The 22,983-nt window shown below is 36.6% G+C and overlaps 1 protein-coding gene across 5 annotated transcripts in view; it reads left to right on the forward strand.

Moving 5' to 3' along the window:
- SORCS2 (sortilin related VPS10 domain containing receptor 2) overlaps nt 1-22,983 on the forward strand; it is a 521,645-nt gene that overhangs the window by 258,075 nt on the left and 240,587 nt on the right. The gene's annotated exons all lie outside the window — the stretch shown is intronic.

The following is a 22,983-nucleotide window of genomic DNA, read 5'->3' on the forward strand; positions in this document are numbered from 1 at the left end:
GCTCGTGCAATGCCGTGTGATGGAAATGAAATGAGAGTTAAGCTTCTTACACTGCACTTTGTATAGTTGCTTTAATAAGCCAAATGGTCTCAGTGTAACTGAGTCAGGCAGCTCACAAGTGGCTGAGAATTGCAATTGTAAAATTATCCAGTCCTTCAATGTGAATCTTCATTGCAGCAGCTTCTGAGAGAAAAAGTGCCTGTGGATGGACTCTGGAGCGTTTGCAAATGTGTACCTTGTTCGTGTGGCTCACTGTCAACGCCCAGGCACAGCTCCCACCTGACTTTCAGAATGGTGAAATATCTCATGGGTTGTGGTGGTGTAGAAAGACATTGCAGGGACAGGAAGTTTCTAAACATGAAATGCTTCAATTATTCAAGGCCATGTTTTAATTTTATTTTTTTTTATTCCAGATAGCTAATTTAAATAAGCTATCATTTAAATATTGCAATATTGGCCAAGACCTGCTTTTTCGCAGAGGACTATTGTCCTAAGATACACATTCATAATAGAAATAGGATTGACCTGCATGAAATTCAACTGCAGCTGGAATTTCCAAAGGCAAGAACAATGTTGTAGGTAAAACTCAGACACATTTCATGAGGACCTTTACAGAAGAAATAACTGATAGGTCTTCCTTGCTTTACTACAGCCAGTGTGCCATGTAATGTCAGCTGCTGTGTTCTGTACCTTGGCTCCAGCTGATGTTTTCTTAAAACTGATAGTTGTAACCTGAAGCACCTGAATTCAATCAACAATGACTTTTCATCCCTTCTTTTAAAATTCAAGTGAAACCATTATTCTGCTAGACACATGAAGTTCTTCCCACCTTTATTAAAGAACTTCGGCCAGATTTTTGTTTTTGGAAGGCTGGCTTTTCCTTACCTAAGTCGTTGTCTGCTCAGTATCTTTTTCTACCCTTAGGATTTTAATCAGAAGCCTCTATTTTTATTTTTGGCTTTAGAATATCATTAATTCCAAAAGACACAGGATATCTCATTGCTGTAATTAGAAAAACAGGGTTTGGGGCTGGGATTTACATGCAGCCCTAGGTGACTGTCAAAAACAATCCATAGCTTTTGTAATCTCTTTTCTTTGGGAAGGGAAAAAAAGTTTAAAGCACCCCTGCTCAACTCTTCAAGAGTAAGTCACTTCAGGAGTTCCTCTAGACTTAACCCAGAAAGGAGGGCACAGACCTGCATAGGGTCTGTTAATGGTATCAGTTTAATGTAACACTGAAATAGCAGAAAATGCGTTTTAGAAAACCATATTGAAAATAAGAATGGGTTTTTTAATTTGTGCATTTTTGCAGTTTCTAGCTCAGCTGATTCAGTGCCCTATACTGTTTGTTTCTTGAGCTCCCTTTTATAGCTGCAGAATTTGTGTGCATTCATTAGCAGTAAACTGGGATAGGGCTTGGTATCTGTTTTCTTGGCATCAAGTTTGCTTTTCTTTCGAATAACTCTTCTTTTTAAGGATTTGCACGTGATCTGATCTATTTCAGTAAATTGCAAGGGCATTGGCCAAATCCTCTGTCTCCTAATAAATCTGGAGGTTAACAAACTCAAAGCAGTCTTTCTCTTCAAAATGTGTCTTCTTTTTTCTTTGCTCAGGATGTCCTGATTTTGCCTAAGAAAGAACAAAACAACTGCTGCTGTGATCAGGGCAACGGTCCTGCCAGCCCAGTTTCCTTCCTTCAGGAAAGATCAGCACCTTACAGAGAAATAGAAAAAGATGTGACATTGAAAAGAATCTTTAGAATACTTTAATTTGTTGAATTTATTCTGGCCACTGATTCAACCAATACAATTCTCCCTTAGCAAATAGTACTCTCATATATGAAATAGACATTTTCATGTTTTAGCAGCCTTACACAGTCAATAGCTGTTTTATGTGCAATAGGTACTTACTAATTTTCTTCCTAGACTTATATGCATTTCTGTATGAAATAGAAAATTCTGATAAAAATGCAAATATAGCACAGTCTCTCTTCATGTTTTTTAATTTATTAGGCCTGTGTACAATAAATCTTAATCTACTCTGTGTGCTACATACAGAAAATATTCTCCAGCTGCTGAAAACAAGTGTAAATAATGTCAGAGAAAGCAGAAGCTGACATGGATTAAGTGACCTTTCTAATACAAGGAGCAATAATTGTAAATTAAACTTTCAATTACCCAACATTCCTATGGATCAATATTTACAGATGTGTCTTATGTTGGGGCAATAAATACTGAGGGAAAGGACCTGTACACAAAAAGAGTTTCTTTTTAAGTATCTTCCTTCAGCCTCTGGAATTTTTAAAAAAAATTTTTTAAAATTTATTTTCTTCTGTAAAATTGCCTTTCTGTCCCCCAAACTAGAACTTCTTTTCCTTATTTTCATTTCTGTGGATGTGCCCTTGGCCTCTGGTTTTTGTCCCTCCTGTTGCCCTCCCCACTGCTCGCTTTCTTTTTCCTTGGATCTCTTTGCTGGCAAAATTAATATCATCCATTTATATGCTTCTCTCTGATGCAGTTTACATTTCTGATTTTCTCACCTTCTATTTCCTTAGCATGCTCTTCATAGTCAATCTTTTATTTTTGTTTTTGTTTTATTTTATTTTTCCTATCTGAACTTTGATCTCTTATTTACACGTGGAAGATTTTCCTCATTCAGTGGGGAAATAAGCTCTCTTCATACATACCCTTTGCTGAGAATTCATCTCCTATGTGTGATTGATACTGATAGGTCATACAAATGATTTTAGGTCTTCTTAAAATGATTTACAGTTTAAGATAAAGTTGTCTTCAGCTCTGCAATGTCTTATGTGTCTGTCTTGTGTGTGATTATAGCTGCCTTGGGGCAGGATTCCTTCTTTCTTTTGCGTGCAGCTCTGAGAATGTTGCTGTCACTAAATGAGTCAAGTCATTATTGACTAATAGATGGGGTGTTTTACTTTTCAGTTTTCTTAATTTGAGCCTTTGTGAAACATGATTTTATGTTTCATTTTTTAACCATTTGAAGCTTACCTTACAGCTACTATTGTTCTCAGCCCAATGGAAACAAACAGTATTTTCTCAGTAGAAGCATCTTAGTAAAATGTACTGTTGGCACAACTCCTAAATCTTGATTTAGAAGATTTTAGAACAGACATTTTGAATGATTTATAAGTGAAATGCAGGGACTGATGTGCTGTGTTTGCTTCAGAGATTGACTGACGTGTAATCTAAAATTTCTTCACAGTTGCGTAGTTACTACTTTTGACTTTAATGGGAAATTCAAGTCTCCACTATCAATTTGATTAATGGGGTAATACAACTTGTGGCATTAAAGAAAGTTAAATGTTGATAAAGACAAGAGTTTCCTAGGAAGTTGAAAATATATTCCAGTTGTTGCTGAAGAGTTACGAAATCTGGTCACTTGAAAATGTTAGTGTGATTTTTCATATTAGAACTTTAAATAATACTTGTCATCTGAATATTTGTGCCGTTCTTCATTCCACAGGACTTTATGCTGAAATCTTAGTCTCTGCAGGGATGAAAAACTTTGTTACATAAACTAATCAGTTTTGAAGAAAGTAAAAGAGCATAAACTGTCACATGAATAAGCAGAAATGCTACTCCTTGAAATCAACGAAGAAGAAAAATTCTCAAAAAATTACATCTGCAATGAAAACATGCAAAAAAGTGTGTTGGCCTTTTTAACATTTAATTTTCTTTTTGTGTAATATTTCAATATGTAACATTTTGATTATTTTTGACAAGTTTGTTAACACAAAATATAGTCATGCACACCATTTTTGCACAGGTAAAGTAAGGGAATGTAGTTATGGAGGGAGAGAGTAGTGGGCATACGTAATTAATTAATTTAATATTATTTTGATTGTGTAGTAGAGTAGAACTATAATCTGAGAAAAATAGTTTTGTTAGCTGTGAAAACAATGTTGATTCCCACATGCCAAGTCACTGCTTGTTAGTTAATATTTCTTGGTATACACAGACATGAAGTGCTTCTCTGTGGAGATGGAGTCCTCTCTGCCAGAGTGTGTAGGTGTGTGCAAGTATTTTGTGTGTGTGTGTCTGTGTGCAACTCTGATTTCGTATTCTCATTGGTTCAAGAGTTTTGTTTAGAGAAAAAAAAAATTACCCCCATTTACAGCTGAAAAGCTGGAGAATGGAGAAATTAAGCAATTTGGGACAACAGAACTATGCTCACTCTGACAGAACTAGAACCTGCTGAACCCAGAATTTTCCTCCATGGGAGTGTTATTGCTGTTGTTCTTCCAGCTCTCCACTTGTAGTAGACTAATCTTGTCCATGAGATACACTAAAGGGTTATTAAGATTTATGTCACAAAATATTTCAGCTTTTAGGAAACACCATTGTCCTCAGTTCTGCCATCTTGCCTCCAATCTTTTCAAGGACTTGATTAATCTAAGCCTATCTTTAAGATTGGTATTCCTTACAGATTTTGTGTTTTTAATTACCTTTGGTTTAGGGAAGATTGGCTTGTTCTTTGGATAATCATGTAAATTCTTAATGGAAAGTAAGGAGCCTAGAATGACATAGATTACGTGTTTTATCATCTGTTTTCTTCAAATAAATTGACAGTTTCAGACACTTAAATACTTACAGTCCCATTCTCAGTTAAGACTGTGAGCAGGCCCAATGGCATTGATGACTATTTTGGAATAATAAGATAATGCACAGAATGAATGAAAACAGCAAATGTAAGCCCTGTACTGTTATTAAAATGTTGATGCACCAGAAGCATACAAAGCTGTGGCTAAAAAACGGCTTTGAGAGAAAAGGAGGATAGGAAAAACTGTGAATGAAGCTTTAAAAGGAGTAAAAACTTGACCTGAAAAGAGTAGATTTAACATACATCTTGCAGAATGAAAATTTTATCCCTCCCTTTCTCTCCATTGGTATTTTGCTCACAAGTTTTTAGAAATAAGCAGTGACAAGTTATCACTTTACAGTAATTAACATATTCTCTATAGAGGACTTTAAAGTTTCTGCATTCTTGAAGAAATCTAAATTGCATGGTAAAATATTAAAATGGTGTTTTTAAAATTCTGTCATCATCTTCTGCTTGTGACAAATGAGAACCCATTTGCTTCTGTATTTTCACTCTTTGGCTGTCAGTTTCAAGGCCTGGTAAACTTAGAAAGCTTTCATGTGATGTTTTGAATATGGACTATTCATATCAGGTCCCAAATCCAAAATATTTCTCAAGGTTGAAGCAAAGATGTTGCATTTATTTAATTGATTTTCTTCATTTTTTTCTTCTGTCCATACAATCACAGTTCAATGTCCCATGAGGTGGATTCCCATCTTCTTGGTCCTGTAAAAAATTTCTCTGAAACCACTGAGCCTCTGTCCCCAGACAAAATCCATTCTTCAGTGAAGCTGTCAGTGAACTGACTGATGCCATGTGTGTGTTCATTTCCACATGCTCTACGTACTGATGCCCTGAAATACAAAAGTTTTCTTCATTATATAGATAAAATCAGGAGCAGAGATATGTGGAAATATATTGCTTTTCTTGGTGTATATTATTTTAGTATAATGAATCTTTATTTTTGAGCTCACTGTACTAACAGCTAGTGATAAAAAAGCAGAAAATAAAAGTTGAGCACAAGTATGTTTTAACATAGCAGTGAATCAAGTTTTGTATCTAAATGATTTCTTCTTCCTATTTCTGTTCTTGATGTTCTGCATTTTAATGTCCAGATGAACCAGTTTTATGGTTGAGAGGTTATTTTCTAAAGCAAATGATGAATGTAGCTTTACACAAGAATTTTAATGCAACAGATGCATTCACTTATAGAATAACATCAAAGACTCTTTGACAGCAAATGAAAATATATTAGTTTGTCATTGAAGGAATTTTGAATTTCTTACTAACTTAGATAAATGCAACAAAATATATTTTTGACATCTCATTACTTAAGTTGATTTCAATGGAGTCGTACATTGTTAAACATGAAACATAACATTAAGACCCTTGACTGGAAAATGCCATACAGAAAAGAAAAGGAATTTATTTGATTTGTGGTTATTTTTCTGCACCTTCGTTTTACATATGGTCCCCAAGAACCTGGGAATTCAAGTGTTGATTTTAAAGACATGGTCTGTTAACAAGGATGTAGTACAAAATCTTTGTCTGACAGACAAGAAATAATAGGCTAAGCAGATAGAGCACTTTTAGCAGGAAAAAAAGACCAGTGGGAATGACTTGCCTGTCCCAGAACCCCATTTATTCACACTCTGTGTTTTTGAACTTATGAATTTGACTAACATTTATTTTACTTTCACCTATTACTGGATTTCTTGGAACAGTTTTTCATCAATGCAGATGATTTCGACTTGCATCCTTCCGTAACTGTCTCCAGTCAGTCCTCTGTCTATCCAGTAGTTTCATCAGAAAGATCAAAGAAGAATTAGGTCTTCCTGGGGGTCTCCTTGCAAAAGATGTGCAAGGTTTATTCTGTGACTGGTACATTCAAATATTTCATGCCAATTTATGTTTGTAAATATAGAGGGCTAAAGTTTGAACTGTTCTATGTGAATATATGAACACACTGATGATATGTGGCTATTAATATTTTACATTTTAGCCTTTTGCCAAAGGTAAACTGAGAATAGGTCCAGCTCCAGACAACACTGCTTGTACTCCTAAAAATATTCTGTTGTTCATCTGATGAGTAGATATTCCTAGGTTCTTTCTTGTTTTAAATCACAAGACACCCCATATCTGTTCCTTAATAATTGCTGGTAATGTTGTCCCCTGATCTTTTCTCTCATTCATAAAAATTAGTTAGGGAAGAGTTGGTACATTCTCTCTTTCCTACATTTCCCATCTCACTGGGGTTGATTGCTTGAATATACAGTTTTCTGAAGCTGGCAGACTGGTGGGTGATGGATGTTCTCTTGGGAGCTGGCTTTCTTCAGGGACAGCTCAGGGCAGTGGAAGTTTGGGACTTCAAGTACACATTGCACAAATGCACCTGTACTTCTTGTTTTTGGAGGGGGGATCACTACAGGACACGATGGATGGACATGATACCTGACTTCAAACTGGTCAAAGATGGATTGGAAACTCCACCTCAATCCTGATCCTACTGACAGGAAGAACCCCTTATGTGTGCTCCACATCCCTGACCTGGGACCTTTGACAGAGGTCTCCTTGCCTTTTATAAGCCCTCCCTTTGTGATGCAAGAGCCAAATGTCATGAAGCTGATACTTATCCAGGTCCTTCATGAATGTTGCTGCATGCATTCCCATGCTCCCATTTCTAGGAGGATTTTCATTGCTCACTGTCACGATACTGTGCCTATGGTAATGTAATGCAAACACCTGAGCCAAGCTGGCTTCCTACAGGCAGGTGCATTTATTACAGGAATGAGTCAAACCTCCCACAGTGTCTGATTATCTGGGGCCTTGCCCTCTTGGGGAGTGTCCCAATCCCTTTCTTTGCCTTAGATAATAATTGGCTCATTGAAAAGATCTACTATCATGATAGACTGGGGACTCTTTCAGAGGTGATAAAAGCAATTACTGATGCTGGCATTGAAACTTTCTTTTCTGTATTTTGCATTAAAACCTTCAGAGATGTGGAATCTGGCTGAGGAGGAGTTTTGTGTGTGTGTATATACATTTTTCTTTCATCAAAAATATGAGGGACAAATTATGAAAGATGGTGTTGAAATGTTGTTTGATAGGATTCAGTCTTTCCAATGCAGACATGACTGCTCCAAGTACATTGTTGAATCTTCCCAAGATGACATAATGTTCAACTAGTCTTACTCATTATGTGTAAAATTAGAAACTGTGCAGAATTACTGAAATGTCCATTGCTGAAACAAAGAGTGTAATTCCAGGGCATGAGTAAAATGCAGATCAGTCCAAACTCTGTAGAAGTACTAAATTTATTTTTATTCCTATACAGTTAACTCTCAGTATAGTTAACAATGTGTGCAGGAGCATGGATGCAATTCCCTATAATACAATTCAATGATTGTATAGCTGATATTATTCAATTCTATATATATATAAATATGTATATAGCTATATATATATGTTTCCAGAAGTAAGAAAAATGAAAAAAAATTAAAATGGTTCAGTCAACAAATTGGTCAAAAGAAAAAAAATCAAGCAAAGTAGAGATCCATAAGGATGCAGAAAGACGGGATGGATATCACTACAGCAGTGACAAGTTTATGGCAAGAGAGTTAATGAGCAGGAAGAAATGAGGCAGCTAAATGATAAGGTGGGGAAAAGTAGATGTGGAAAGACTGATGCAAAAAAAGTATGCTGTTTGGCAAGAGAGGAATTGCATGATGGTCTATGAAATTAGAGAGTAAAGAAAGATAAGATGAAGTGAAATTGGATTTAATGAGGTAGACGAAAGGTGATTAGGGACAGAAAAAAAATAGAATTTAGTGATGAGAAAATTCTACTAAATTATCCAATAAATCTTCTTTCCACTCAAGCATTTCCCTTTCTCCTCTTTCTCTCCTGGATAATTTCTAGGAGGGTTGTATCAATATCTAAGCATAGAGTAAATGCCCTTTTCACCATCTTTCCACAGAACCAGGAAAACAATGTAAGTGTGCTCCTGGCATAGTCTCCATGCTTGTAGCCTACATGGTGTATTAGCTCTTTTCCAAGCCATGGTTAAGAAATCAGTAGAACTTTTTCAAGGGCTCTTTTGTTTAGGGTGGTTTTTGATGGGCATCATATTCATTCCTTCTGTGGGATACTCTGTATGATATAACCATCTTTCCCTTTTTTTTCATAATCTCCAGTGCATTAGTTAAATCTCTGGAATCTGTGTCATTTGCTTCTTTTTAATATTGTTTACTTCCCTATTACAGCTTATTTAAATCCAAGTGTGGCAGATAGGAGCAGCAATACATGGTGCTCATGTGTCATGGTTTAACCCAGGCATCAGCCAAGTACCACACTGCTGATTTCTCACAGCTTCCACCCTCCCTCCCATGAAAGGATGGAGAGGAGAATCAGGGAAAAAAACCAAACAAGGAAAACCCGTGGTTTGAGATAAATTTTATATATTATATATGTATGTATACATACATATACATATATATACGCACATACATATATATATATATACACTATATATTTATTATATATTAAATAAAAAGTAATAATGATAATTATAATGAAAAGGGGGACAACAAAAAGAGAGAGAGAAATAAATCCCATGAAGAACAAGTACTGCACACTGCAGTTGCTCACCATCTGCTGCTGACTGCCCAGTGAGTCCCTCAGCAGGGTCTGGCACCTCCCAGCCAACTCCCTGTTTATTTCCTGAGCATGGAGCTCTCTGTGTGGAATATCTCTTTGTTGGTTTGGTGTCCGGCTGTGCTCCCTGCTGGCTTCTGGTTCAGCTCCTCACCAACAGACCTGAGCCACTGAAGAGTCCTTGACGCAGGGTGAGCATTACTGAGCAGCAGCAGCAAATTCAGCAGAGTGTTGTCAAAAGTATTCTCATCCTAAATCCAAAACAAAATGCTGTGCCAGCTTCTAAGGAGAAAACTAACACCACCTCAGGCAAAACCAGGACAGTACAGCAGATAGCTTTCCATTAATTTAAGTGAATTATATTCAGAAGGTAAAATTCACAGGTTTTGGGCAGTTTACTTGTTTTGCTTTTTTTTTTATTATTTTTTGTTGTTGTTAATGGATAAAGAGGAAAATTCAACACTTCATGCCTCATACATGCCTCATACTTCATACAACCGTTCATCAAAACAACGAAATTGCCACTATTTCATTCTTAATGTGTCACCTTTCTGTCTTGATGTCATGTCACTGGGACCTTGTTTGCCAAGAATTTGCCTATAGGTTGAAATTATTCAATCTGTTTGGACAGTAGGATGGAAATGACAGCAAAATTACTTATTTCCCACAAAAAGTGGTTTAACGAAACAACCCTGGACAATTCACAGTTTAGGACTGTTCTGAAGAAGCAGAACAGCTAAATTGCAAATTAATTAAAAAGTACTTTAACTTGCATCTAGAAAACTTTCCTGTGCAGTTATGGTAGATCTGATGCACCAGCTAAGCTTCAGTCTTTAAATGGTATGTTTCACAGAGGAGAAGGCAACTAAATTGAGTAGTAGTTGTGGAGATCTGATGTTTTAGTGATGACTTGTTCTTAAGGTTTTATTTCTTTTTCTTTTCTTTGAAGACTATTTTACAGAAAAAAGAAGAAATCCAGGAACTAAAGGTAATGCAGTTGTCATAAAAAGCCCCAAAATTGGTTTAGTCAAATCATAAAACTATGGAAAGTGTACTGTTATGCTTTTCCTACAAACTGGGAATGCTGAGTGGAAATTAGCATGTACTAACCAAGTCTTCCACCTCTATGTCCTTCATGGGAAAACATTCTGAGTGCTGCAGTTTCACAAGTCTATTTGTTCAGCTTGAAGTACATTTCAAAACTGTTCTGGTCAATTAGATAAGCCTGATGGTTGCTCAGCAAAGTTCTTAATTTTTAGTGCAGTAAAGTTGCAAGGAATTTCCCTTAAGTGGTAGTCCCCCCGACATGGAAGGTGCTGAATTCCAGCCTGAGCAAGCTGCTTCCCTTTCCTGTAGTCTCTGGCTGATCACCCTGTCTCCATGAATTTGTGTTACTTCCCCATTGTCACTGCAGCTGGCAGTATTTTAGTGAAATAGAATTGTTAACCTCTTTTAAGAAGAGAAGCAGTATCCAAACAAAGCCAGTGTACCAGGGTTTTGGAAATCCCTGCGAATACGAAAGTAAGAACACTCCTAATGACTATGAAAAAGAGAAAAATGCTGAAGTAAACACAAAATTTAACAAGTGAAATAAATGTATACTTTTAGCTCCATGCTTTACCTATTTCTTAAATACTTGTTATTAACAGTAAGGACTCTGCATATTAATTCTAAAACCTCTCTTTCTGGGGTGGATGATGCACACAGCTGTTTTTCCAGCCATATTAGTACAGTCTGTGTTTTAGTGATGGACCAAACACCCATTCTTTTACTGGTGATTCTTGCATCAGGCTCTGAGCAGGTTCCTGCTGTGTGCACCAGAGTCAAATTGTTTGTGAAGTGAAATTTGAAAGGAAGACAGCATGAAAGAATTTCATAAGGAATATAAAATAAAACAAGATAGCTGTTGAAAGCCACAGGAAGCTTGAACTGGCAAGAAGAGAGGAAGTATTCTAAATTTATAATGAAAATTAATTATGCATTCATTGCATTTGAAGAGGTCAGACATGATGAATTTAAATAGTACATGAGAATGAAGGCCATCTTTTATATTAAAGGCAGTACAACAGGGTGGTGTGAGGGGAGGCAAAGAAAGAAAGGAAGCAAATGGGGAAAATTGCAAGACTGAGGCAGTAAGGAACAAGAACATTTAATCAAAGAGATATGCTTTGTGACTAAATCGATTCATGATTTTCAGACAATTCAAAATAATGATAATTTATTAGCCATAAAATTATACTGAAAAAATGCTTAAAGCTGTTAAGAAAGTTAATAAAATAAGAAATTTCAAAGTGGATTCTCCCTAGCTCTCAAAAACCTTTAAAACTTATGCAGAGTGGAGTGATTTTTTTCTTAAAATTTTATTCCTTTCTTAGATATAGTTAATATATATGTTTCTTGTTCTTATAGGATGAATGCTAATTTTTTTCTTTTTTTTTTTTTGCTATCTCTTATCACATCTGTCATGTTCCCACTACCCCATTTCATTTGTGAGTGCAATATCCAAGCAAAGGGATTCAACACAAGCCTGAGTAAATGCTGTATGGGATGACTGGCTGTAGGGCTAAAGCAGAGTATGTTGCTCCACTTTCTGGGTTACTGGAGCAGAGAGTTATTCTTAGCAGGGATAGACTATACTGAATAACATAGGCAGAAATTCAGCAGAACCTTTCTGCTTAACACTGTTTAATACATGTATTCTGGGATATATGAAAGTACCACATTGCTCAGCCATCTTTCTGTTAGAAAGTCAGATACTTTGGAGCTGGGGACCCTGTAATTTTCATATGAAGTTGGAAAATATTTATATTGATAGCTAAACACTGCTGTCAGACCAAATGGTTTTGTTTGAGCAAGGTATTGCTATGGAGCTTGAGCATACATAAATAGTTTGTATTTTGGAATGTGAAGTCAGAAACTATTGGGAAGTCAGAAACTTGCTCTGGTTTTCCTGGCAAAGGCATACCTTTAATCATGGAAATTCCAGGTGAAATTAGTCCTTCAAGAGTTTAATTTCTGTGGCCCTGAGCTAAGCATCATTAATGGCAAATGAAATCAGACAGGCTTAGTGGCTAAGAAGGGTGAAAAAAACTTGGAAGAGAATATAGTAAATTGCCATCTGAGTCATTTACATAACAACACATTAGAGAAGTAAAGAATTTTTCCCAGGGGTTGGTTTCGTGTACCTCATTGTCATGGGGTGCAAGGTTACCAGAGCAGGAAAGTGTGCTGGATAATTCCCTTATGGCAGTTGTTATGATTCACTGGCTTTAATAGTATCCCCAGCTTTACTTGAGGGAATTCTTCAGGCAAGCTCCTAAAGCATCACATGGAACCTAATAGCTTTATTGTTTTTATTTTTTTATCACAGACATATTCTTCATTTACTTGTTGTCTGCACTGAAAATGGCACCATAATTCCTCTAGCCACAATTAGATAACCACAGTTATGTTTAATCAATACTTACTCTTCTGAACAATATTATACTGACATTGTGGAGTATATCTCTCTAAATCTCTCTCTCTCTCTCTCTCTTTCTCTTTCTCTCCTGACAAATACAATTACCACTGCAAGTACAGCCCAAAGTCCACCTAATTAATGTAATTGGTTATTTCCAATTAAATATTTAACACATGTGCTGTCCTCATAATTCAGAATCCTAGAAGTTCAGTGTGATTATCTATTAATGACTGGTTATTGCACTGTTTGGTGAAAATCCTAACAATGTTGGTGATAGGCTTTTAGTGCATAGGATTTTTTACACCTTTTAAGGTGTGTTGAGTTTTCATGCTGCATTTTCTTTTCCCTTGTGTTCTCCTTGTTCTTCACCCTAGAAATGAATGTAGTTGTATGATAGTTTTATTATATTTCTACTCACCAAAGTGCCTGGAGTTACTGTGCATTTGCCCTGTGAACAAAGTTTGGGACACTGAGTAACCAAATTTGAGATAATTCTCTCTCTTCTCCATGAAACAAGTATTAGATAGTTCTGGGAAAAGCCTGTAGATGACCATGAGAAAGACACGCTAGGTGGGCTATCAGCATGCCACATCAAGCAGAAGTTTGTTTCTTAGAGGAGCGATAGATAAAATAGAACAATCATCTCCTGTTTTCAAATTACTATTTTAATTCTCTCCAAGGGCTTAATTCAATTCCAGTCATTACTAAAATTTTGCTTTAAATTTAAAATTAAAATTTTATGCTTTTAAAACTTCTTTGGAGTATTAAAGTGTTTCAACATCATTTCTCTCATTTCAATACCTCTGGCCTGAACTGAAAGTAGATTTTTTTTTTCCTTTCAAAAAAGGCACAGCAGGGGAAAATCCTTCCCTGCTAGGATCCAGTCAAATTTTCCTCATCAGTTAGGTTGACAGCAGGTTTAGGACATTTATTAATTATGATTGCAATTTGTTAGAACAAACAAGATTCCAACCCTTTAGGAGGCCTACCTAGATTATAAATAAATAAAATCCTTTGGAAAATTCTTCAGGGCAAGATCTAAGCAGAGAAAAAGAAGAGATTCTACTTTTATGCAATTCCAGTTAAGGAGACAGTACCTTCTTTTGAAAAATTATTCCAGATAAGTTAGCAATATGTTAATGGTCTACAAGTGTGTATATATATATATATATATATATAATTTTTTTTTTTTTTTTTTGCTTGCTAGAGGTTAATCAAAACAAAATGTGTCATGAGCTTGTATATGAATCTCCTTGTGAAAATCTATCTTCAGGACTGGCAGTTGTTCTCTCCTCCTTGTGAGTCTGATTGTATTTCCAGCTTTGGGGCACCTTGTTTTTATCTACTATGCAGCAGATAAAATTCTGCAACAACAGTGATTACTGCGCACTTCTCTTCTTTTTCAAGAGAATGGATGCTTGCCAGGTCTTTTAAGGGATCTCTGGAGGTCATCAATCTGGTCAAACTCCCTACTCAAGAAATGCAACCACCATTTTCAAAATAACCATCCAACAGAATTTGGGAAGGTTAATTCTCAATCATTTTCCATGGGGCATTTGTTACTTAGTAGATTTCTTCTTGAGGAGAACCCAAATACTCATTCTGGGGGCATAGTTGTCATAAATTACTACGAGAGCTTTTCTTTATGTGTCAACAGATACAAGAGATTCAGGTGATTGTCAGCTGTCATGGTCAAATACTGTATCTAGAAAGTCTAAACTGTTCTGTGTTAGAGGCAGGCAGTGTGGCAATTTAGTTGGGTAGCACTAAAATTATTGATTTCAGATTTTGAGGGGCTTGTTAAATATATTGTGAAGGCCAGTATTCATTAATTTATTTTTTTATGAATGGCCATCAACACTGAAACCTTGAAAGTTGAGTGTACGGTAGTGACATGAATAGACCTCGTGTTAATGTCTTCAAAAAAAAGCAAATAGCTGTTTATAACAAGCAAAGTCATATTTTCTGTGTTGACCTGGCACGTGTCTCCCTGTTTACTAACACGATTTTCATGATTTCAAGTTTTCTATACCTCATCCTGTGAACAGGGCTGTAGCTACTCCATACCTTCATACAAAACCAGTATGAGCAGTTGAGTCTTGTCTCACTCACTTGGGATCAGTATTTCTGAATTTTCTTCTATGGCAGGGATTTGCTTCCAGTAGTTTACATGCCTCTATCCATTGTTGTACATTAGTCTATGAGAAGCAGAAAATAATATAATGCAAACAAATAATCTCATAGCTGGCACTAGAACTTCAGAAATGAAAATGTTTTTCATAACTAACCTGGATGACACTTTTTCAAGGAAGTCTAAGAGCTCTTGTGCTGTGAACTGGACTCACCTCTTTGTTACACTGATGATAAAAAGGGTTCTTTGGTTGCATTTCTGGGACAATTCCAATGAAAATCAGTGATCTAGTCCAGCTACACACATTGTAAAAAGCTGAATTTGAGTCATTAACATGTTTTTCTTCAGATATAAGATTTGGTTTCACCAATGTACTGCTATAGTGCATTGCTTTTATTACTACATTCATCTTTTGAAGCTGCAAATATGACAAAGACGTGCTGTCAAGGTAGGTCAGACCCACAGAAGAGTATGAGATAGTCAGGGGAAGGATATTGTGGGCTGTGAGAGTATCTGTGACCCAGAAAGTAGCACAGAAGTGCATTTACTCTGTGTGCTGATGACATACTCACTTTGTTTTTTCAGTAACTCAGTTACTCATTTTCCCACTCTAATATGTTTATTGGATAAGTGCCACATAGTTCATGATCAGCAGAAAACTGAGGTCACACCATCAACATTTTTTGGCATTCATAGCTAGACATTTTTCCCCTTTTAGCAGAACACAACTTTGAAATAAATAAATAAATTTAAAAATCCAAAAGCTAATTGTAGTAGCTTGTAGGTCAATAAGTTGGTTTTCCAAAAAATGGTGCTGCCTGACAATACCTTTTGGCAAATTTTCAGTAATTCTGAAAATCAGAGCATTTGTGTAGGTACATCAAATGTAAATGCCACTCCCTGACTTATGTGTTCTGTATTATTTGGCTGGATTTTCTTCCACAATTTTTAAGTGGCTTGTGGTGTTTTTTCCTTGACAAAGAAGTTAACAGCCAAAGAAAATGGAATTGAGAGAGGCTCAGATTGTGAACATTTAATATCTGAGCTGTTCATCATTGTACATCTGGGAAGTTGCTGCTTTGATCCGAAGGTCTGTGGGATCAGTTGAAAGGCTGATACTTATGTCACTGTTTTAGAGCCCTAAATGCTCTGTGCAGCCACTCCTGATTTTTCAGTAAGATATATTCTCTTTCTGAATATTTCTATCAAAATTCCTGAATGACCAGATGGTGCAGGATTCATTTCATGACTGACTTTCAGGTTGAGCTTGGGCTTTATAATTTGGGATTTCAGTTCTGGTTTAGCGGTGAGCATGTATGGATGGCTTTGTCTTACCCCCAATTTCTCCCTCTCTGGCCTCTTGCTCTCCCAGTGACTTCAACTGACTTGGCATGGGAAAGACACTGTTCCTCAGTTGGGTGATTGCAGCTTTTATTTTGGGAGAGCAGGCCTGGTGTGACCCTTTCCAGCTAGAAACGGTTGTTCCTGACCCCACACATGGGCTGTGCTTCAGGATGTGCCTCAGTCTGTACCCGGAGCTGCTCGCTTTCATTACCTTTTCTCTGATTATACCTCACAGCAGAAAAGCATCATTTCAGCTGCTGTCTGCCCCTGGGCTTCAGACAGTGCGGCACAAGGAACGTTTTGCAGGATTCATCTGTGGACATCTGTATTTAATGAAGATCTCCTGAGGATTTTTGAACAACACTGTATTTAAAATTACCAAAATTCAGTCTTTACAAATGCTTTTGTGAGCGTTTCATAGCCATGTCCAGACTGTTCTCCATGTTTTGTGCAGACAAGAAGAAATTATTTCAAAGGAAACATTGTGTGCTATTCTGGATGACATCCTGCTGCTTCCCAACCATTTTTTTTGTTTGCCTTTTTTTTCCTCTCTGCTCCATCATATATTAATTCCGTCTCTTCCTCCTTCAGAGACAGATGGTGAGCTGGTGGTACTAATGAGCTCCCTGCTGCCCAGGGAAGGCGGATTGAAACGCTTTGTGTTCTGAGAACTAACAGGCTGAGCACCCTGACTGAGGATGTAACATGTGATGAAAGGTTTGATGCACAAATACTGTAGCAGACTTTTTTTTCACAGGCACCTATGAACCGTGTTTCCCCAAGAGAACAGCTTCCCAAAACAGCCTTCCTAATAGTCCAATCCTTACTGTGTTTATTGGAGTATTGCTCTGAATGCTACAATAATCTCTCTCTTTTATGGAGATGGAGAGAGCATTAGGTTGTGGACACATGGCAATTGAATGCCCTGCTTCTCTGGCATGAGCACACTGAGAAATAAAAACAAAGAGCACCTGCTGTTCCTCAGAATGAGTCTTTGAACATTTAAAAAACTTTCTTGGCAGAAAGCCATTCTCTTCTAGGCTGACTTTAAAAGGAATGCAATTAATTATAGGAGCCAAAGACCTCTAAGGTAAAAAAATGTAATTATCCAGGGATTCATGATGGATTCTGTTATGTCTTGTTTAAAATGTAACAGAATTGTCAAAAGTGACTTGTACTGAGGATGCAATTAAAGACAGATCCAGTTGGCTGGGAAGTCTAATGGCTGTAGTCGTGTGACCAATTCAAGGCTGCCTACCAACTTTGGAATGGTAGTTATGTGGATTCAGCATGATCATGATGAGTGTTTAAAAACCTAATGAATTAAGATTCTGGGAACTTTTGTAATAGATTCATTAAATGTGCTCTCTCCAGCAGAGACTACAAATATGGATCCCTTTCCCCACAGTCAGCAGAAAAACTTCAGTGAAACAGGATTTCTAATTGACTGAATGTGAAACATTTGTTCTTTTGTTTAAAATGAGAAAAATACTAATATCAGAGTATCTGTCTTTTTAGATGAGATTTCTTCATAAGACCATTTTGCAACTAAAATGGAGACCATTAAAAAAAATCAAGGCTTTCTTTTAATTTACTACATTGAGATCACATACATTTAGGGGATGGATAGTAAATCTAGCTCTTACCTGAGCAACTATTACAGCTAAAAAAGAGGTGTGTGACTCTTATCAAAGCTGGTGCTTTGATATCTGTTGATTCAGGATAGTACCCAGTCCACATTTAAGTTAATTACTGTATAGTAGCAAGTAACAGATGTGCTACAGATGGCTAGGGTGATTAAAATAAAAAAGCTCATAAATAAAGATTTTACAGGTTTGGAAGCTAACAATAAATACACGAGATAAAAGGAACTGTATTAAAACTCAAATATTTTAGTAATCTAACTAAAAATTATTTATTTATTTATTATCAGTGAGTTGCTGTGAATAGGATTGAAAGAGAATATTGAGTTACACACTCATTCCCATTTGACTTCTACTCTGCCAACAGTCACTCTGGGATAAAGTGTGTGTACTCTCTTCCTGGTTCTGTGCTTTCACCAGCTTTCAGTATTGCATAAAATGAGGGTCAGTCTGAAAATGGCTGGTGTTTTTTTTGGATTTTTTTTTGTTTGGTTTGGTTTGGTTTGTTTTTTTCTAATGTACATTTACATTTATGGAAATAAAGCTTTTTACAGACCTGTACTGGTTTCACCAAGAATCCTTTTACCACCATTTCTAGTTTATGGCTGGAAATTCTGTGTGAAGGGAGAGGGAGCCACACATAGGAAAACAAACACCTATCTCAGAAAAAGCAATGTGGTCCTGTAGGCAGTGCAGGGTCAAGAAGCTGAAAAAAGGGTTCCCACAGGACTAGTGGATATACTGATAAAAAGCTGTTGTTTTGTTGTTCTTTTGCCCTTATTTTCATCCTGAGTCAAACTGTAGCAATATGGAGTCTCAAAATTTTTTTTAAAATTTTCAAAAATTTTATATAACAAGAAAGTGATTTCCTGCCTAGCTGTGAAGAGCATCATTGTAAGGTGAGAAAGATTATGAAATGTTAGTAGAGGAAATAATACAGTCTCAGTAATAGAAGTATGTATGTATAGGCTTACCCAAATTCCAAATTAACAATAAAAATTTATACCACCTCATACATATTTATGTATGTGTAGATATGTAGATATGTATATATGTAGATATGTATATATGATACTTTATTTGCCAAAAGGTGTTGATCTGAGCATTGTTGTGTCATGTGAGAAGATTAGCACAAGATGCACTGCAGAAATATTTCCTTCTCTCATGTCTTAGTCACTGGTAGTTCCAGAGAGAGGAGTAGTGTATCTGGGGGGTGCTTAGGCAAGAGAACATTATTGAAGGCATATGCAGTACACAAAGAATAATTGAGAGACTCGTTCAAAGGTACAAAGTTCTGTTACAAGTGGTTCGTGAACTAAAAAACTTCTTGAACTTCTCCCCCTGCACATTCTGTTGAGAGGGACTCAAGATGGGGAGGAGAAACAGTGATTTTGGATTATAGAAATAACTTTTGCTTTGGATGGGAATATGTTCTCAATTGAAATTATTTTTAACCACTTGGAAAAGCAGATTTCAGGATGAAATAGTGTATTTATAAATGCTTGTCTGTAGTGAATGGCATTTTAATAGAAAATTAATGTTTACATTATGAAGGACTCTTTAGAGAATGAATTGTTAAGTTTGAAAGTGGTGTTGTTTTGCATCAGCAAGGATACTGGCAGAGAAATGGAAGGAAAATGCTGCAATATTTACTTGTCTCTGGATGAGCAAGTATTTTTCCTCTTGAGCACGAGGTGACCAGGAGCCCTGGCTCCTGTGAAAAACCTCCATGACTGAGAAGGGCAGCTCTCATCAGACCTTGTCTTCTGCAAGTTCTGCCAAGCTCCTGGATGTATTTGGGAGTCTCAGTGTGGCATATAAATAGAATCAGCCCTGATAGGAAATGTTACCATGTACTTCATGGCGTGTAGACCCAGTTCCATTTTTCATATCACTCTTTTTCTAAACTGACTGTTCTCTAGGAGCAGACTGGACCCAGTGTAGGTCCTCTGCTTCTGTCTGCAGGTGTATATTCTGAGGTGAGGAGCTTGATTCCCACGGTGAAGGTTAAATGAAAAGCCAAAATCATCATGGAGTCAGTGAAGGTGCAACCAGAGGATGATTGTGGCATCATTTAATTTTCCCTTAGAAATCCTCTCTGTATTTGAGTGTGTTTGAGATTGCAGTTGAGTTTGGTTTCAAACAGGAGGTGTATGGCAGAAGGCTGGGGAGCCAAGTCTTATGTTGGGACATAGGACATCAAAGAAGCTACATGACTAATAAATCTCTTGTTTTGCTTGAGTCAAGCAACAGAATATTGTTTTCTATGAATATTAGCTCATATCTGAGAATTAATTTATTTCAGTCCTGTCTAGACATGTCTTTTGTTCATCTTCTACAAATAGACTTCAGCAAATGGCAAAAGGATTTTCCAAATCAATAGATTTTTAACTATGCATTACAGAACTCTTGAGGATGGCAGTCAGAATTTATAATCACAAATGCTAAAGGAAGAACTCTGATTCTCCAAGTCACAAGTTGATCAGGCAAAAGTAAACTTACCTGGGCTCTGACAGGGCCTAAGGAAGCATTTCATTTTACCCCAAACAAGATACAGGCAAAGAATTACTTTACAAATATTCTGAAGCAACTATTGTTGATACCTTGCAAGCAGTAGAATAATTTTTTCTGAATAACATAATTCACTTATCACCACACTTGTATACCAGTGTTCTGTGATATACTGGTGTATTGAGATGAATTTAGTGTTCATGTACATAGAAATCACAGAGCTTGATTTCAAGTGATTTACTTAGGTGGGTGCTTTTTTAATGGGAGTTTTAAAAGATGAGCTGCTTTCCCACTCTTAGCATCTCTTTCCTTCCTGTATACATCTTTGCAGAATATTTAACCTTTTCAGGAAATGCAAATTGTCTCACCATTCTCAGTTTCACCTTTTCGCAATTATAATGGAAACTAGGGTGGTGAGAGTGGTGAGTGAGGTCTGCAAGCCCAGGGCCAGTGCTTCAGAGCTGAGCTGTGGAACTGCATTGTAGGTGTGTTGTTTTCAATGGCCAGTGTAGAGTGATATTTGAAATATTCTGACAGAGATGCCCTTATTTAACATTTTTGGAAACAGTTGCCTGCAGACAGCATACCTGATATTTAAGGAATTTGTCTTCTCTTTTCGGAGACAAGGCAGTAAATTGATATCAAGCATTCTTAAGCTAAAAGAGAAGATAATAGAAAATTCCAAAGCAAATGCAAATAGGCCTTTTCTACTGTGTCCAAGGATGCCTGACATTGCTATCAGTCCTGTTAGTGATGCTGTACGGGCAATTTAGATTAAATCTGTGCCTGGCATGTCCAAAGTAAGGACTAATGCATTTTTCTCTCCTTGCTGTGCTACACACTGAGTCTTGTGTAATCACTACTAGAAGATAAGAATGAAATGAGAAGAAAAAGTAGCAAAAAACAATGCTATTGTCATGGGGAAGGCAAAGAAAAGATAGGTAGAAAAGAAAGATTGTATGTACAATTAGTGCTGCAATAACAATTGGAAATACAGTTACTAAAGGTCAGCCATCTCCAAAGGCAAATTTTGCTTTCCTGCTCATAGACTTTGAAATGGTGGGGGAGAAGTTTGAGGGAAGTAACAAGTAGGGGTAGGGTGGGCAGCAGATAACACATCATATTAGTTTCTCTCCTCAGGACCATAGGTCTTCTAATGATGAAGTCACACACATCTCTAGTAATTGTATGCCTTGCAGTATTGCTTATTCACTGCAAGGCATGGAAGATGCCTCTCTCTTCCTATTTCATTATACTCTGTGTATGCACTTCTCAAGGGAATTGAAGAGCAGCAGAACAAATTCCCTCCCACATTCTTCTCTGCCTTTTGACACATTTACTAAAAAAAAACAAGGTATTTTTTCCCCCAAATCTGTACCTAAAGATTTGAAGAGGCAACTGCAAAGCATGAAACTAAAGTCTGGAAAATTACCTACTATATGCATAACCCAAGCTGTATTTTCTTTAGTACATTTCACTGAAAATATAAATGTTCTTTTCTTTCCTTTTATACTTGACAGTATGTGTGTAAAGATGTGAAAGCCTGAATGTGGTGTTACTTATTGTTGTTATTTAGTAAAGCCACAGAGCTGAAATGATAAGTAATCCAAACCTCATAATAATAAGTAGGCATGACTCATGGATTACTTGTAAAGTATTTGTTCCATTAATCCAACTCTACTGTGTGGTTTGAATGTAATTAAATTTTGAATATCAGTGTGAATAACTTAAAGGTTTGGGAATCACATGAAGTTTCTTATCAATCATCAGCTAATACCCCTTACAATTTGCATTCTTAACAGAATAAGTGACTCAAAGCTACTTCTTATTTTACTCCTTTTTATAATTATTTACAATTTCCTTTGATTGTGTGGTAATATCCATCACATTTACATCCTTTAGTGTCTTAGAGGCTACAAGTATCAAATTCATTTGAGTTTAATGCTTTATTGAGACAAATCCAGAAGTTTCTCTGACCTCTTGTAATACTTAAGGAAATATGAAGTATCTGAAGCTCAGTTGTGTTGAATGCATATTTATTTATCTATGTAAAGTATGCAAAATATTAGGAGAATCTGAGACAGATCAAAAAACTGTAGCAAAAAACCTAAATGCTAATCAAAATGCTATCCACACAGCTGCTGAATAGCCCATATGTGGCCAATGCAAATTGGGATGTGATGTGACTGTTCCTTGTTATACTAGTTTAGTCCATTCCTGAAGACACAGTACTGATATGGAGGACAATTTCTATGGGATTTGAGGGGTCATCTGATTATCATATTTTGTATTATCCTTACTAATCTCATGCAGTAGAAGAGATGGATTTACGAGCAGGTAAATAAAGACAGTGCAACTGTATTCACACCCAGAATATTCTGACTTGGAAGGGGACCAAAAGGATCATTGAGTTCTGGAGTGGATGGCCCATACAGGGGTCAAAGCCACAACCTTGGCATCATTAGCAGTCTGCTCTAAATTGGAACAGAACCACTTTTGCTTCTAAGTCAGTTATGCAGCAATGCAAATATTTAGGAAACACAAAATAAAATTACTGCCATATGTAATTTTTTAATGTAATAATGCTAATGAAGGAAGGAAAGTATTACCACTGGAAAATATTTCTGTCCTCCATCACA

This window comes from Poecile atricapillus, chromosome 4 (genome assembly GCF_030490865.1).
Source record: "Poecile atricapillus isolate bPoeAtr1 chromosome 4, bPoeAtr1.hap1, whole genome shotgun sequence".
Taxonomy (NCBI): domain Eukaryota; kingdom Metazoa; phylum Chordata; class Aves; order Passeriformes; family Paridae; genus Poecile; species Poecile atricapillus.